Source organism: Cyprinodon tularosa, unplaced genomic scaffold, assembly GCF_016077235.1.
Source record: "Cyprinodon tularosa strain WSP-4 unplaced genomic scaffold, ASM1607723v1 ctg1082, whole genome shotgun sequence".
Lineage (NCBI taxonomy): Eukaryota > Metazoa > Chordata > Actinopteri > Cyprinodontiformes > Cyprinodontidae > Cyprinodon > Cyprinodon tularosa.
The window spans coordinates 118,176-136,738 of record NW_024037874.1 but is presented as its reverse complement, the minus strand read 5'-3'; positions in this window follow the sequence as shown (position 1 = coordinate 136,738).

Below are 18,563 nucleotides of genomic sequence, written 5' to 3'. Positions count from 1 at the left end.
ATGGATGGATGGATGGTGGATGGATGGATGGATGGATGATAAATGGATGGATGGATGGATGGATGGATGGATGGATGATAAATGGATGGATGGATGGATGGATGGATGGATGGATGATAAATGGATGGATGGATGGATGGATGGATGATAAATGAATGGATGGATGGATGATAAATGGATGGATGATAAATGGATGGATGGATGGATGGATGGTGGATGGATGGATGGATGGATGGATGATAAATGGATGGATGGATGGATGGATGATAAATGGATGGATGGATGGATGGATGGATGATAAATGGATGGATGGATGGATGGTGGATGGATGGATGGATGGATGAGATGGATGGATGGATGGATGGATGGATGGATGGATGGATGGATGGATGGATGGATGGATGAGATGGATGGATGGATGGATGGATGGATGGATGGATGATAAATGGATGGATGGATGGATGGATGATAAATGGATGGATGGATGGATGGATGGATGATAAATGAATGGATGGATGGATGATAAATGGATGGATGGATGGATGGATGGTGGATGGATGGATGGATGGATGGATGGATGATAAATGGATGGATGGATGGATGGATGGATGGATGATAAATGGATGGATGGATGGATGGATGGATGATAAATGGATGGATGGATGGATGGTGGATGGATGGATGGATGGATGAGATGGATGGATGGATGGATGGATGGATGGATGGATGGATGGATGGATGGATGAGATGGATGGATGGATGGATGGATGGATGAGATGGATGGATGGATGGATGGATGGATGAGATGGATGGATGGATGGATGGATGATAAATGGATGGATGATAAATGGATGGATGATAAATGGATGGATGGATGGATGGATGATAAATGGATGGATGATAAATGGATGGATGATAAATGGATGGATTTTCTTTGGTATGTTACTCAGCAGTTTTTATGCATCCATCATGGCCTCCCTCGTTGAAAAAAATGCTTAATGAATAGAAAAACATGTTCAATATGATTTCAGTTAAGCAGCCAAACTGGTGCCTCTAGATATTTATATCTAGAATTGATCACATAGAAATAAAGACATGATTGTATTAGTTTTCATCTGGATATAATAGTTTATGTCCCATAAATACAAAATTGGACAAACCTAAATAAATAAAGGAGAGAGAAAAATAAAGATCACAGAGAAAAGTCTTCACAGATCAGTCCCATGTGTTTAATGATAAATATATTTTAAAAATAGCAAATCTAATGGACATCTGGGGAACTAAAGGGGGTTAAAAAGCCAAACTTATCCATTGAGGCGCCCTGAAACTTTTCACCTGTTCGTTGATGACGTCAGCTTGTGTCATCGCGCGGCTCTCCAATCAGGAGCCACCTGTGTCAGTATATTTCAGTGAATGTGAGCCTCAGGACAGATTCAAGCGGAGTCCTACTTTTCCTGTCAGGTGTCGCTGCCGTGCACGCGCTGTCCCCGCTGCGTGTCGCTCAGGTGTGCGCGCGCGGCGCCGCTCCCCCCCGCGGAGCTGGATCCATCCAGTTTGACCCTCTGCGGCTCACCTATAAACCCTGCGCCGCTCACTGAATCCTCTTTAGTCTGCGTCAGAAATAAGGCGCCCGGATCGCGCGCGCCTGCTTTCGGACACGCACACGGAGTGGAACTGCTTATCTCATCGTTCAGGCGCGTCACACGCTCTACGTCACCTGTGTCAAAACAACATCAGCAGCCTGCGCGCGCTACGGTGACACACATGCGACATGTGCGCGCGCGCGTGACTGGCCCTTCACGGGATCTCCGCCGCCGCACGGGCGCGTAGACTCGCGCGCGCCGCTCGTACGGACTTAAAGTTACGGCGGCTGACGTCACAGCCTTTGAAACGGAACCGTAACAGCTTGATTCGCGCGGACGCGTGACGGTGCGCGTGTGCGCGTCAACGCAGGGATGCGGGGAGAAAGAGGGGGGGGGGCAGCAGCGTCAAAGTTTGTCCGGAACGCAGCGACGTCAGAGGATGAATTTGATAAGAAACGATCAGGAAATAAAAACACCTCCTCACCTCCAGCAGAATGTCCACCATGACGTAACCCGCCGTCCCGCTCCCCCTGAGCCCTGCTGGGTGAACAGAAGGCGGAACTGGTCGGCTGATCTGGCCCAGTCCGCCCAGCAGTCAGTCAGGCAGGCAGGCGGAGAGCAGCGGTGGGCGGGGAGCCACCAAGCAGGCAGGGCGAGGAAACTGAAAGCGATTGTGTAACAATCTATCGGCCACAACACACACACACACACACACACAGACAGAGCCGCGCTGTGGGGAGATCCACGGCTCCTGTGGGTCAAACTAAAGATGCTGTGGGTTTAGGAAATGAAAGCACCAACCTCTCTATGGCTTCATTCAATCCTCACTATCATCATTTCCTCCTGATTTCACTAAAAGTGATCAGGAATCACATGGAGTCACTTTTGACAGCAGAACCAGGTCTGTGAAGTTTGATGTGAATCAAACTAAAATATAAACCAACTTTATGGAATAAAAGGAGAAAAATGTGGGTCACTGGATGCTCCATCACTCAGCTTTACACTCAGGAAAGTTTGATCAATTTCCCACTGAGCTGTGGCTCCTGCACACAGGGGCGGATTTAGGAAATTTAGGGCCCTAGGTAAAGACAGCCCCATTCTCCAGATGTAGAAATGTTAATAGAATAGACATCCATTATCTGTTCTAGGTTGTGTCCCTCTCTTCTTGTCCCTTTTCTTCTTGTTTTCCTCTCTATGTTTTGTACTCAGCTGACTTTTCATGCTGTCTCTAAAGGAATGAAAGATTTTTTCCAAGCACTAAGCTCACTTAGCTGATTGCTCCTTCCTGTGTTTCCAAAAAGGCCAAAGTAAATAACCCAGTCCTTCTTTTCACTGTAGACAAGCCATGATCTGCTTATCTGTTCTCCATGTTTCATTTGGATGAAATAATAGCTGCATGAATCATGACAGCAGACAAGATAGAGGAGAGCAGGAGGCGGGGTTACCAATCTACTCGCTCTGGAGAGCAGAGTTCGCTGCTTTTAGATGTTGTCTCCAAAGTCTCCAGTAGCAGAAAAAAGTCTCTAGATTTGGCGCTAGGAGCTTTTTAGAAATCAAAGTGCTAGAGGGGTCTGAAAAGTGGCTAAATATAGCGACTAAAGCGCTAAGTTGGCAACACTGCTCTTTGCATGGTTTGTTTTCAAATGGTTTGCTGCTGTCTGTTTGGACCTTTCTGAACATGTGCAACAAATGGACTGATCCAATATGGTGGACACTGAAGGGGGGGGGGCTGAGACACACTGGGCCGGATCTATCAAAGGTTTGCGTGTATAAAAACGTGAGCTATTTCACTGCGCACGCTAAAAAATGTACAAACCGATCTATCAACAGCGTGCTAAAAGGATATGGTCTTTAAAACGCGCTAAATAGCGCCTCTTATCCATTTAGTACTTTTTCTGCTATAAATATGCAATATGGGGCGTTTACACGCAAAAGTGCGTCTTGTGGGAGGAGAACATGTAAATATATTAATTTAGCACTCGCAAAGTGATTTATCAAACCTGAAAGCAATTTTGCTAACGGTATCTGACTCTATATTTAACACGTTTCAAAAGAAGGTGCAAATGGTCTGTATGCGTAATTGCGCACACATGGCAGCGGTTATTGTCGCAAGAAGGAGACATTGAAATGAAGCAAGGAGACGCAGAGAACGCATTTTTTCACTCCGTGTGAATATTTTTGGAGTGAACGAGGAAACGATCATCAAAACATATCGTTTATCCAGCATTGCCATTTTGGAGCTGCAATTCCAGTGATTTGCTCCGCACAGCGCGTCAGCTGTACTTGTTCCTCAATGCTGGTCAGAGGCATCTCATCTACTGTGCCCCCTCCTGTTTTGTTTGCAGATGTTTTGTTATATGGCAGTTTTTCTTTGGTTCGTCTTCTAATATCCTGGTATCTTCTTTTTACTTCATCCACTGTTCGCAAGGTTTCACCGACAGCGTTTACTTTATTACAGATTTGTTCACATATAGCGCTCCTCTGTGTGACAGTCACACTTCTTTGCTGTAGCTCACTTAAATGTTTGTTGGTTTCATCCACCAATACCTCCATTTCCATGGGGTCGACTTTCCTTTTGCGCTTTCTGCTGTCCAAACTCGCCATGCCGCAAAACGCGCAAAACCATCATTTAAATAGGGCGTCTCCAACAGTTTTGCACCTGCCACCAGTTACGCAATCGCTCTTGTTAAATCATCCGCAAACCATGGTTCAGCCCCTCGCGCAAAATTCCAGTTTGCGAGCGCAAATTACTGCACGCAAAATTGGATCTTGATAAATCCGGCCCACTGAATATTATCAGTGTTCTGATGGCATTTTAAACAAAGGATTTTTATTAAAACATAATTAACAAATAAGGAATAGCTGTATCAACTATAAATGTAAACAGAGTTTTATGGGGCCCCCAGGAACCTGGGGCCCTAGGAAAACTGCTTAGTATTGCCTAATGGTAACCCCCCCCCCTGCCTCCAGAGTTACCATGGACCCACTCCTCTCCTGCTGCTGGATTGCAGCCGCGCCACACTCCCACTCTGATTGTCCTGCTTCACTGTAACTCATTATTTGTTCTAGTCTCTTAGATCGAATTCCAATAAAACACAAAGTTTTTGGGTTTGAGGAGAAAATGTTTTAAAGGTTGTAAAGTGATGAAACCCGATGAGATCTCTCTGAGCTGCTGACTGAGCTTTTCCAGCCTGTGATCAGTGAGCTTCCTCATCCAGAACGTTTCTCTCATCCTCTCCGTCTGCCTCCACACTTCAGCAGCTCTTTCTGAGCGTCGCCATCGTTGGATTCATTTCACTAAATGTACATAAAATGACCATCTTAGGAAAAATGCCATCATATGTTAGCTCTAAACTGCCTCCACTATTGAACACATTGCCTGAGAGCCAGTTGCTGGCTGTAGTTTAATGAGTCTCTCATTTTTTTATACCTTGTTTTGCCAGTGATCTAGTGACAGAAACACAAACATTAATGTTTTTTTTTTATTGTTTGTTTGTAAATGAAATGGTTTCTTTGCACCTTGACCAATGAGCTATAGGCCAGGACATCTTAATGTCTAAAATACCTTTAAATATCTCAATAGATTCCTCTCCTGGTCAGTTAAATTGCCTCGTTTTTTACCTGTTATGGTTCACCCCCCTTTTCAACTTTGAGTTTTCAGTATCTATGTCATTCTGTCTTGTTGATCTTTGGTTTATTTTTCATTTTGTGTTATATTTAAGAAGTCTTTAGTTACTCTCTGTCGACCCCTTGTGCCTGTCTCCTTTGCTCTAGCTCCCTTCTAGTCACTTCCATCCACACCTGCTCCATATCAGCTGATTCCATATATGGGCTGCGTCCTCAAAAGGCCAGATTCCATAGCCGATTACGTCATAGCGCGGCGCCGAGGTCTGGTCGGATTCCAAGATTCCTCGTTATGCAGCCTACAAATGCGTCCTTCTTTTTGCCCGAGTTGAAGAGCGGCTCCGATGTATCCTCTCTATCCTGGTTTTCCCAGGATTCATTGCGAGACCCAGCAAGCCGGCTGCTCTGTGCACAGAGGAAATGGTACTTATCGCCAAACAGTGGTGAAAATTGGAAGTTCAGTTTAATATAATGCAAATATGTGAATAGTTCCGTCTGAGATTAATGAAAATAGTTGTTTTAATGGTTATAGAGTCAGATATGTGGCGGTAATGTTTGATTTATCTAAAGGTTTTTATCTGTTACTGTATAAATTAGTTTAGCTGGAATGTAAGGAAAGATTCTAATATATCTGCAGGGGGGGGACTATAAATCTGGATTTTTATCTTTTAATTGCTATTTTGCACAATTTGCTTAACTAAGTAATTTTTCTTGTTGAATATAAGACATTTTGCAGATTTATTTTTCATACATACATTGTTTAGATTAACTTATATCTTTTTACCCCTTTTATAGAATAGCTAGTTCCTGATTGTCCTTCTGGCGTTGTGGTGTGGAATAACATAACCGTGCTTCAATATTGGGCATAAATCAAAAATATCTGCGATAAGCTCACTGCGACACACTGCTGGGGGAGGATAACCAGGCATGAGACAGGTATGGGGCATTGCAGGCTAACAAAGAAGCCAAACGACCCCCATTCCAAAGGGGGGGACCCGTTAATCCGTTTCTATTTGCATGTTTTCTAAACTAAAACCAGGCTTTGTTGGGCTGCTGGATAAAACCTCGAACTAAACACTATTTCAGACATTTTGAGTTGAAAAAGCTTCCTGGATGGAAGAGAAACGTCTTCAAACTGGGAAACAAAGTCCACTGGATTGATTTTGACTTTTTGGAATGACTGTAACCTGGATGACTGAGAATCTTCGGCAGCATTTTCCACAAGAAGACCTCAAACCTGACCCAGGGTTTTAAAGTCCACCTAATGAACAGTAGGAGTCTCTCTGGGCAGAAGGTCTGAATTTCTCTGCTGGTATCTGCATCACAGGGTGACAGATGAGCAGAAACAAAGGATCCGTGAGAAGATTTTACCTAAAGATGCCTAGAAATTATGAGATGTCAGGATAAAATAAGACATCTGCTATTCTAGAGTGACATCAGGCCTGCATTTCATCCAAAATCTTTTTTTTATTCTTTTTTGGATTGTCCAGAAGCACATAAATGGTTCTGACTGGATGAAGTCATTTAGCATATGCCTGTATTTGCTGTTAGCTGATTTCTTGGCCCCGGATTGGCTCTTAAGAGGGGCCACAGGAAGGAAAACCAAGTCTACAGTCACATCTCCCTGTGGGGATATGACCCCTTGTTATGGGAAGTGGAATGTGTTGCCATGACAACTACTTTCCTACTGTGGGAATCGTCAAATATCCATGACATTTGTTCTTATTCTTTGATAATTGTAAAAAAAAAAAAAAAACATTTATAAGGAAGAAAAAAGCAGAACTTTGCCTCTTATGACACTGACATTTAATTAAAAGTAAGACTTTAAATAAAAACTTGTTTAAAAGGTTTTATATTGTAATTTAATATTGCCAAACAACACAGAGGCCTAAAAAAATGCCTTTTTTATTTATTAAAAGTGAAAACTGTGTGACCTTTCCTTTATTTTACATTTTCACACATTTACATTTATTCCAGACTTAGTCACCTTTTAAAAATGAAAAAAAAGTATACCATTTGCATAGAAGAAGAACACACCTCCACATACACTTGTCACCAGTTTTACCCATGGAGGGAGCTCAGCGCTGCCCCCTATCAGCGCATCATGGTACTTTCTGCTGTGTATTTTCACTGCTTATTTATAGCCAATCAGAGAGACTAAATGTGTCCCACACACATTCATTGAATATATTAAACATACTGTGGGATGTCAGCATGTTACCAAACATGCATTCTGTTCTTATGAGCTAGATTTAAAGTTATAATCAGATATTAATTTCAAAGCAGTTCAATGAGCTTAAATTCATAACATCTACATTAGAAGCTTAAAGAAGACAAATCAATCCTTTAATAGACATAGATTTTAATAGCTTCATTCTGTTATGACTTATTAAATATATTCTTCAGAAAGCTCAAGGAGTGAATTTAGGAAATGTGGGGCCCTAGGCAAAGACAGGCAGGGGCCCCTCTGAATGGAGAAGACAACATGTAAAACAGCCCCATTCTCCAGATGTAGAAATGTTAATAGAATAGACATCCATTATCTGTTCTAGGTTGTGTCCCTCTCTTCTTGTCCCTTTTCTTCTTGTTTTCCTCTCTATGTTTTGTACTCAGCTGACTTTTCATGCTGTCTCTAAAGGAATGAAAGATTTTTTCCAAGCACTAAGCTCACTTAGCTGATTGCTCCTTCCTGTGTTTCCAAAAAGGCCAAAGTAAATAACCCAGTCCTTCTTTTCACTGTAGACAAGCCATGATCTGCTTATCTGTTCTCCATTTTTCATTTGGATGAAATAATAGCTGCATGAATCATGACAGCAGACAAGATAGAGGAGAGCAGGAGGCGGGGTTACCAATCTACTCGCTCTGGAGAGCAGAGTTCGCTGCTTTTAGATGTTGTCTCCAAAGTCTCCAGTAGCAGAAAAAAGTCTCTAGATTTGGCGCTAGGAGCTTTTTAGAAATCAAAGTGCTAGAGGGGTCTGAAAAGTGGCTAAATATAGCGACTAAAGCGCTAAGTTGGCAACACTGCTCTTTGCATGGTTTGTTTTCAAATGGTTTGCTGCTGTCTGTTTGGACCTTTCTGAACATGTGCAGCAAATGGACTGATCCAATATGGTGGACACTGAAGGGGGGGGGGCTGAGACACACTGAATATTATCAGCGTTCTGATGGCATTTTAGCCAAAGGATTTTTATCAAAAGCATAATTAATGTGCAGAAATAAGGAATAGTTGTATTAACCATACATGGAAACAGAGTTTTATGGGGCCCCCAGGAACTTCGGGCCCTAAACAGCTGCCTAGTATTACCTAATGGTGAATCCCCCCTACCTGGACAGCTCTGATGTCATCATGGTGGTTCACTTCCCCCCTTACAGTCAGGATCACCTGATCATGAGCAAATTTCTAAAAAGTGTAGAGTGATAAAGTTTCGGTCATGTCACCCTGGATTGAAACATTGGCTTTGTACTTTCGGTCTCTTAGATAAACCATCGGTATTAATATAAGGTGCCTTACTGTAATTTATTTCTCACTAGAAGTGGTGTTTTGTTGTTCAATTTAATGATTTCCTCAGTTTTAATAGTTTAGTCTTATTAAAATTTCCAATATTAAGCATCAATCATTTATTTATGTTTTATTTAACAAGAACTGACTAAATACACTGCAAAAACAATCTAGAAATAAGTTAAAAAAAATTTTTAATTAGGCGCATTTACCTTTAATTTCAGTTGGTAAATAAGATGATTTGACAATGGAATGAATATATTTACTCTTAAAATAAGATAATTAGAAAATATGCACTTTAAATAAGACCATGTAATTGTTTTTTTCTTATTTTTGTCTGATGAATAATTTCACGTGACTCCAAATAAGGGTAACATCTAAATAATTAAAGGCAAAGGAGAAGAAGGAAAGAAGCGTTAGAGCTTAAAGAGAGAAAGACAGAGGACTTTTACCGATAAAAAGTTAATAAAAGCGAATAAATAAGAACAGAAAGGAGTAACTGAGAAAATAAGGCTTTCAGGATAACAAGTGAAAAAAGGAAATGAGGTCAGAGGTCAAAGAAAGAGAGAAAGCAAAGCTGAATCAGAGAAGATGGAAGGAGTGACGGCGAGCAGGAACACAGAATAAGAGACAGAGATGATCCAGCTGGGAGATGAGCGCAGCAACAGTCTCACCACTCTGTATTTTTATCGGTTTATTTAAATCCCACATGCTGCTCTGTTGTGCAATGCCCGTTCTGATCTACATGGATACATAAGCTATATTTATTGAACTCTGAGGCCTTTACTGTGTTATTTATATGCGAGTTAGAGAACAGCTCTGATCGTACACATGGAATCTAACTTGATCATCTCTTTAGATGATTTAAAATAATAATTCCTTCTTTCTTAAACCCCAGTTGACCTCAGCAGAAGGCCGCTCATACTGAGTCTGGTTCTATGGCAGGTTTTCCTCTCCACTGTCACTGCATGCATGTTCAGTGTGAGGATGTAATGGCAGCATGTGTAGCCCCACAATAAATGGTCTGGTAATTCTGTATTTAAATTGATCAATAATATTAGTATCAGTGGCGGCTGGTGAAAACTATTTTTGGTGGGGCTGATATAGCCTAGTGTATGTCTCCAACTAATCCGGAATAAGAATTCAAATAAACAATTGGACAATACATACAATTTAACAGTAATGATTTAATTTACTATATAATAACAGTAACAGTGATGATTTGGGTCACTGTGACGGGGTTCTTTGGCCTCCAAGAATCCAGGCTCAGTCGGGTTACCGGTGTTGGTGATTTATTGTGCTCAAAAACTCAAAACAGGGTGCAAAAGAAACTAAACATGTACAAGATCCTCTGGGCCTCAGCCTCCCTCCAGTTACCAGCAATGGAACAAAGAAACAGAAAACAAAAATGGCCGCTTTTCTTCCCACAGCCCTCATTAAATAGTTTAAGCCCCTGCCCTCAGGCTCTCTTATTTCTGATTTCTTCTCATAAATCAGTTTTGTCCATATATTACCTCCACAAACAATTGATATACAAAAACAAATAATTTTTACAACTTAATTCCTTTACACAGATTCATTGACTTATTCAATTACACCAAACTGGGTTTGAACCCAGCAAAGACGCAGCCAGACTGAAGATGACAAGTCCCCGTAGCACACACACACACACACACACACACACACACACACACACACACACACACACACACACACACACACACACACACACACACACACACACACACACACCCCACACACCCACACACACACACACACACACACCCCACACACACACACACACACACACACACGGCTAACCCCACTGAAATATTAAGTGTGCACCCTCAATACGCCAGCAGGTAACCAGGAACAGCTTGTGTGTTTTAAGTTCATGGAGCTACTGGGCTCAGCGCGAGCGGATTGGTCCTCACAAACACAGTATAACAGGAATGTGTGTGTGGCGCGCAAAGTTTTAAGCGACGAGGTGGATTCGTCACAGTCACAATAACCATGACATGAAATTTTCATATCCTACAACAGGGATGTTCTTCTGGCAAACGGGTAGATAAATAAGGATCTCACCGAATTTGGTGGAAGCTGCATCTCGCTCGTTACATTCGCCATCTTCCCTCTAACTGTCTGCACCTGCTTGGGTTCAGAAGCCTGTTAAAGGGCAGTATTTTCAGCGCCCCAAGACCATAAAGTTCCGAGACGCTGATTGGCCATTAAATTCACCTAGCAATAGTACATGATTGACAGATTCTTTGCAAATGTGGGGCTGTCTGATCAGCGCCCCCAGAACAGAGACGGTAGGAGTCTGTCTGTGGAAATCCACAAATGAATGACAGTAGATAGGGAAATGTAGTTTATATAATTTGTTTTGCTTATAGGTACACAGTCTAGAGAGTAAAACTGAGATTTATGAGTTAATTTGTAAAAATATATTTTACGTTTCTCTCTTCTTATCAGGGAGGGCGGTGCCCCAGCGCCCCCTATGGGCCGGCCGCCACTGATTAGTATATTTGTAACGATCTTGGTTCTGTTGTTTTTCTCTAAGTTTTCAGTTTCAGGTTCAGCCAGGTTTTTCCTTGTTTTCCAGCTTTATTTGTGTCTAGATTCATTTAAGATGCTCAGGTTTTTCTGTCTGTCCTCTGCTGCCCCCTTGTGTTCTTTTCCCTTGGCTTCCTCATCAGCTCTACTCACACCTGCTCCTCATCAGCTCTACTCACACCTGCTCCTCATCAGCTCTACTCACACCTGCTCCTCATCAGCTCTACTCACACCTGCTCCTCATCAGCTCTACTCACACCTGCTCCTCATCAGCTCTACTCACACCTGCTCCTCATCAGCTCTACTCACACCTGCTCCTCATCAGCTCTACTCACACCTGCTCCTCATCAGCTCTACTCACACCTGCTCCTCATCAGCTCTACTCACACCTGCTCCTCATCAGCTCTACTCACACCTGCTCCTCATCAGCTCTACTCACACCTGCTCCTCATCAGCTCTACTCACACCTGCTCCTCATCAGCTCTACTCACACCTGCTCCTCATCAGCTCTACTCACACCTGCTCCTCATCAGCTCTACTCACACCTGCTCCTCATCAGCTCTACTCACACCTGCTCCTCATCAGCTCTACTCACACCTGCTCCTCATCAGCTCTACTCACACCTGCTCCTCATCAGCTCTACTCACACCTGCTCCTCATCAGCTCTACTCACACCTGCTCCTCATCAGCTCTACTCACACCTGCTCCTCATCAGCTCTACTCACACCTGCTCCTCATCAGCTCTACTCACACCTGCTCCTCATCAGCTCTACTCACACCTGCTCCTCATCAGCTCTACTCACACCTGCTCCTCATCAGCTCTACTCACACCTGCTCCTCATCAGCTCTACTCACACCTGCTCCTCATCAGCTCTACTCACACCTGCTCCTCATCAGCTCTACTCACACCTGCTCCTCATCAGCTCTACTCACACCTGCTCCTCATCAGCTCTACTCACACCTGCTCCTCATCAGCTCTACTCACACCTGCTCCTCATCAGCTCTACTCACACCTGCTCCTCATCAGCTCTACTCACACCTGCTCCTCATTAGCTCTACTCACACCTGCTCCTCATCAGCTCTACTCACACCTGCTCCTCATCAGCTCTACTCACACCTGCTCCTCATCAGCTCTACTCACACCTGCTCCTCATCAGCTCTACTCACACCTGCTCCTCATCAGCTCTACTCACACCTGCTCCTCATCAGCTCTACTCACACCTGCTCCTCATCAGCTCTACTCACACCTGCTCCTCATCAGCTCTACTCACACCTGCTCCTCATCAGCTCTACTCACACCTGCTCCTCATCAGCTCTACTCACACCTGCTCCTCATCAGCTCTACTCACACCTGCTCCTCATCAGCTCTACTCACACCTGCTCCTCATCAGCTCTACTCACACCTGCTCCTCATCAGCTCTACTCACACCTGCTCCTCATCAGCTCTACTCACACCTGCTCCTCATCAGCTCTACTCACACCTGCTCCTCATCAGCTCTACTCACACCTGCTCCTCATCAGCTCTACTCACACCTGCTCCTCATCAGCTCTACTCACACCTGCTCCTCATCAGCTCTACTCACACCTGCTCCTCATCAGCTCTACTCACACCTGCTCCTCATCAGCTCTACTCACACCTGCTCCTCATCAGCTCTACTCACACCTGCTCCTCATCAGCTCTACTCACACCTGCTCCTCATCAGCTCTACTCACACCTGCTCCTCATCAGCTCTACTCACACCTGCTCCTCATCAGCTCTACTCACACCTGCTCCTCATCAGCTCTACTCACACCTGCTCCTCATCAGCTCTACTCACACCTGCTCCTCATCAGCTCTACTCACACCTGCTCCTCATCAGCTCTACTCACACCTGCTCCTCATCAGCTCTACTCACACCTGCTCCTCATCAGCTCTACTCACACCTGCTCCTCATCAGCTCTACTCACACCTGCTCCTCATCAGCTCTACTCACACCTGCTCCTTATCAGCTCTACTCACACCTGCTCCTCATCAGCTCTACTCACACCTGCTCCTCATCAGCTCGTTAGTCCTGCCTTTGTTTAGTCAGCCATAAATGCACCCCCTCTGCAGTCCCTCTTTGCTGGTTCATCGTCTTACTTTGTCTCCCCCTGGCTCCTTGTGATGGTTTTCCCTGGACGTCTCCATGGTTCTGGTTTGTGTTTTATTTTTAAGTTGGATTTTTTGGATTCCTGTTTTTGCTGCCTGATCTTTCATTAAATCTTTAAAGAACTCACCCCTGCCTGTCAGCCTCTGCATTTGGGTCCTCATAAAAACCTCCAAACAAACCATGACAATATTATGTGTATTTGCATATTTTTATTTTACTTAGATCTAAAACGTTGAACCAATCTCACTGAATGATTTGGTTGAATTGTCTTTGGAAAGTGTCTTCAATTTAATTCAGTTTATTTCTATAGCGCCAATTTACAACACATGTCATCTGAAGGCAGTTTACAGTTCACCAGATTATACGGTCAACTTGATTGTCTTGACATGATGCTAGATAGACTAAATTTAAATAAATTAATCAGTTTTCTCCAAATCTGACTCCATCCTCTGCAGCCCGTCTCCATGTTCTTTAGTTTTGCAGTCTTAATGAGACGTGTCCTCCTGCTTCCCTCTCCTCTTGTTTCTCCTGCAGTCTCCGGCGGTTCTACTGCGCGGCTCACGGCTCTGCGCTCCACTCGACAGGAATGCAGATCGACTTTTGAAGCCCCCTCATTACTGACCACAGCTTCTTAAATTCCCTCTTCAAGCCTTCTTCTCTGCATATTGGATCCACTACTGTCACTTTAAACTCTCTTATCCTTCACTTCTGTTTTCTTCTCATTCATCCTCCTGGTTCCGTCTGACTCCACTGATGAACTCATTATTGTCTGTTTCTGAGCTGCACGGCTCATACCAGCAGAGGCTTTTCATTGTGGTGATCAATGCTATTAATAGGAATCTTTGTACCATTTTCCATTTCTTTGGCTTTATCATTATAGCACCCCAACCTAGTGATCAGGAAGAAAAGCAATCCCTTTAAATGAAGCAAGCAACAGCTGAATAGCAGCTGGGTTTCTACAGATACCAAACTGGGATTGTTTTCAGGGTGTGACTGGTTCCAGTGTATTTCTCCTTCACCAGTAGCTCTGAGGCTACTGGTGGCTCCTTTAATGGTCAAACTGGGTCAGCACTGAAAACCATTGATATATAAAATAGGAATTCTTCCAAATCTTTCAGGATATTCAGCAATGGGAGGAAACATCTTCCCCTCAGTCAGTCGTTTGACTCATTGACCTTTGGTAGACCTGCATCATATGGGGTTTATTTTGGGTAAATTAGCTAATTTTGGAGCTCCATAGATCAGTAATATAAAGATGAAAGGCAGTTGGACTGCTTCTACCTGAGCAGTTTCTTTTTTAGTGAATTCACATTTTAATTACAGCAGAGGGGAAATGTGTCTTCTTTGTTTCATCTCCACCTTAATCTACCAAACTAAGTCATGCGCAGGTGTGCTTGCTTTATGGGTCTTGTTCAGGGACCCAGTCTGAGTTCTGAGGCCCTGATTTTGCAGCCTCTATAGAAGGTGTGGCAACCTTTGAGGACTGATGCTCATCCACCATGTTTTTCTGCCTGAAGCTGTTTGCAGAATTAAACATTTAGAGCAAAGAGCTTAAAGTCTGCCTAAAGTCTGAAGAGGCGAAATAGGAACATGGAAGCTAATATATATTCCCCCCCACAATCTGTGCCAGTACTGTTTACATTTCCTTTTCCTTTTAATATATTAATATATTTTTTATTCTTTATTTTTATTTCACGGTAGTTGATATGGAAGTCCCAAATCTCATTGTATCCGTTGCAGAATATAATGACAATAAAGGCTTTTTGACTTTTGATATCATTCAGACAAGACCTCGTGCCCAAGTCAGGCATCAGTGAAGCTGAAGGGTTCCCCACCCCCAGAAATAAAAGGAAGGAAGGAAGAAAAGCCAGAACTCTAAAATCAAAGTGAGAATTCTGAGGTTGAAGTCACATATCAAACTCAAATAAATAAAAATCCATTTTTTCTATTGACCCTAATCGTCATAAAGCCAAAGTCATCAACACAGGCTGAATGTGGACGTAACACAGCAGTGTTTATGCAAGTAATGCTAAATGCGGCAGTCCCCTGAAGATGAAGATAAAGATTAATTTAAAAAGAAACCCAGCAACAGTAGATGCTGGTATCTCTGTTATCACAGTCTTGATCAATGGGAGTTTTGACAAAGTCCATTAGCAAAGCAGTCAGTGATGCTGCAGCTTCTCTGTGGATGTTTCATGGGAACCCTAGCAATGATGCAGAAGTCAGACTAATGTTTAAAATCTGAGTCAGATTCTGGTCTCATCATTCGCCTGCAGTGTGAATGTGTCCTCAGATGCATCCTGAGTCCGGTACACCTTCATAACATGGCTGAATTAAATCCTTAGCATGCAGGTCCTCCACAGTCCAGGTAATCATCTAGTTATTTGATCCAGGTGTGCTGGAGGGGACGCGTATCTGAAAGTGACAGGACACCAATCTCTGCTTTAAGGGACACAAACAGCCTGCCTTGTGCTGTGTAGGTCAGGGTTCCAGTTCCAGTCTGAGGTCCGGTTTCCTGCACCTTTTAGATGAGTCTGTGTTTCCAAACCTAATGACCTCCTCACTATGCAGCCAGGCTCTCCAGAGTCCTGCTAAATGACCTGATTATTTGACCCAGGAATGTGGAACCAGACACACATTTAAAAGGTGCAGGACACTGAACCTAATGGACTGGAAATGACTCGGCACTAAACCACTAAACCCATTTATATCTTCCTCCATCTTTAACACTAAAAATATTTAGAAATATTTCCATGACTTATCTTTTATGTCACAAGTTCCCTCTGCCCAGACTGCTGAGTGGCTCTACCTCTAAACTGGGATCTAATTCTACGTCCTGATGAGGTTGACAAGGAAACTGATGGTAGACTTCCTCCTGCAATATTCTAGTTTTTCCTCATCATCCATCATCCATCCATCCATCCATCCATCCATCCATCCATCCATCCATCCATCCATCCATCCATCCATCCATCCATCCATCATCCATCCATCATCCATCCATCCATCCACCATCCATCCATCCATCCATCCATCCATCCACCATCCATCCATCCATCCATCCATCCATCCATCATCCATCCATCATCCATCCATCCATCCACCATCCATCCATCCATCCACCATCCATCCATCCATCCATCCATCCATCCATCCATCCTTTTTACCATCTCTCCCAGTGTAGCTGGATCTTTTCTATGTCATGGTTTAAGCAAATTAAAGCAGCAGAAGAAGAGGACTGTGAGAAAAACAAAACAACCAAAGTTCTAGCAGCACAGATGCTGCTCCTTGCTGTTCAAGTATTCATGGTTATAAGCCAGAAAAGTTTTCACTTCAGCATCTGGCAACATCATTGCCCTCACTTGCAGAGTGATGGTCTAAGTTTGTACGCGGTAGTCGCCTGACGGATTCAGTGCTAGGCAAGCTCTCATTTAGCCCAACAATAAGGTGCTACTGTTGCACCAGGTTTGGTGATCAAATAATTAAAGAAAATCTTTATTAGTTCCAGTCCCGAGAGTTCCAGCCAAGTCCAGTAGAAAAGGCCCCAGATGCTACTATAGTGACAGGAGGTTATGCACCTTCCCACCTGGTGGCAGCAAGAGGCCATGCGTTGGAGAGTCTGCAAGACTCTCAACCAACAAGGTTTGGGTTGGTGGCGAGACCCAATTAATATTTACAGAAACATTAAGAGTTAAGTTTTGTGTTCGGTTTTACTTCTGTCCCCTAAATAAAGCAGCTTGGATTTCAGAGCCAGCTAACAGCTAACAGCTAACAGTACAAGGTCTGCAGCTGGAAAAGCAGCTGACCATTCCCAGCATGGTCAGGTTTGGTCACATGAGAAGCCTTTTCCTGTGCTAGCGTGCTGCTCTGTGATCGCCGACACTACAGCCTGTCGTCTCCTGTCTTTAAACTTGAACTCGAGGATCGGCGCCTGATCCGAGCCGCTGTCTCTGCTGTCTAGGAGCCACTGCTCTCCACATGCCCTCTGGGGCTCCACCTGTTTGTCACCAACACTTGGCATCTTTGTGCACATATGTAAGAGCTCACCTCCCACGGTGAAGGCATGCATGCCATACATGTAAGAATGTGACACTGGATTGTTGCTTTATTTTGGTTTAAGGTTCAACATGTCTTCATGGATGGATGGATGGATGGATGGATGGTTAGATAGATAGATATTGAAAAAATCGTCAAACTAATTTAGTAATCGATTAATTCAATTCTATTCAGTTTATTTCTATAGCTCCAATTCACATCATGTCATCTCAGGTCACTTTCCAGTTCACCAGATCATCCAGTCAGATTGATTCAAAGTTTTCTATCTAAGGAAAACCAGCTGATTGCATCGACTCATTGACTCTTCAGCAATCTCTCACACTAAGCATGCTTGTAGCGACAGTGGAGAGGAAAAACTCCCTTTGAACAGGAAGAAACCTCCAGCAGAACCAGGCTCAGTGTGAGCGGCCATCTGCTGAGGCCCACTGGGGTTCAAGGAGACAGAAGCAGACATAGAAAAAGAAGCATAGATACAAAAGGCAACTGTCAACGAGCTCCACAGGCGGCCCCGTCCAGGAAACACACAGCCAGGCAGACGAGCTCCGAGCCAGCTCCCATGTCAGAGGATGAAGAGAGCACATCCAGTTAGTCACAGTCAGAGAAACAGGACTACACTGGAAAACAGGCCAAGCTCCAACATCTAGAAACAAAGGTGTTGATGGCAGCAGCACAGCTGATATTTCTCTCCAGGATGGAGTCACAGCCAAACAGGAACAGACCAGATGAAGCTACTATGAGAAAAAGCAGAGAGAGCAGAACGTTAGAGATTGAACTAACAGATTCTGCAGAGTGGGAGAATAGAGATAGAATGAAGCAGAATGATGAAAAAGGGGTCCCTATGTCCTCCAGCAGTCTAAGCCTATAGCAGCATAACTATAGAGATAGCTCAGGATAACCTGAGCCACCCTAACTATAAGCTTTATCAATAAGGAAAGTTTTAAGCCTAGCCTTAAAAGTAGACAGGGTGTCTGCCTCACGGACTAAAACTGGTAGTTGGTTCCACAGGAGAGGAGCCTGATAACTAAAAGATCTGCCTCCCATTCTACTTTTAGAAATTCTAGGAACCACTAGTAAACCTGCAGATTGAGAGCGAAGTGCTCTGTTAGGAACATAAGGAAC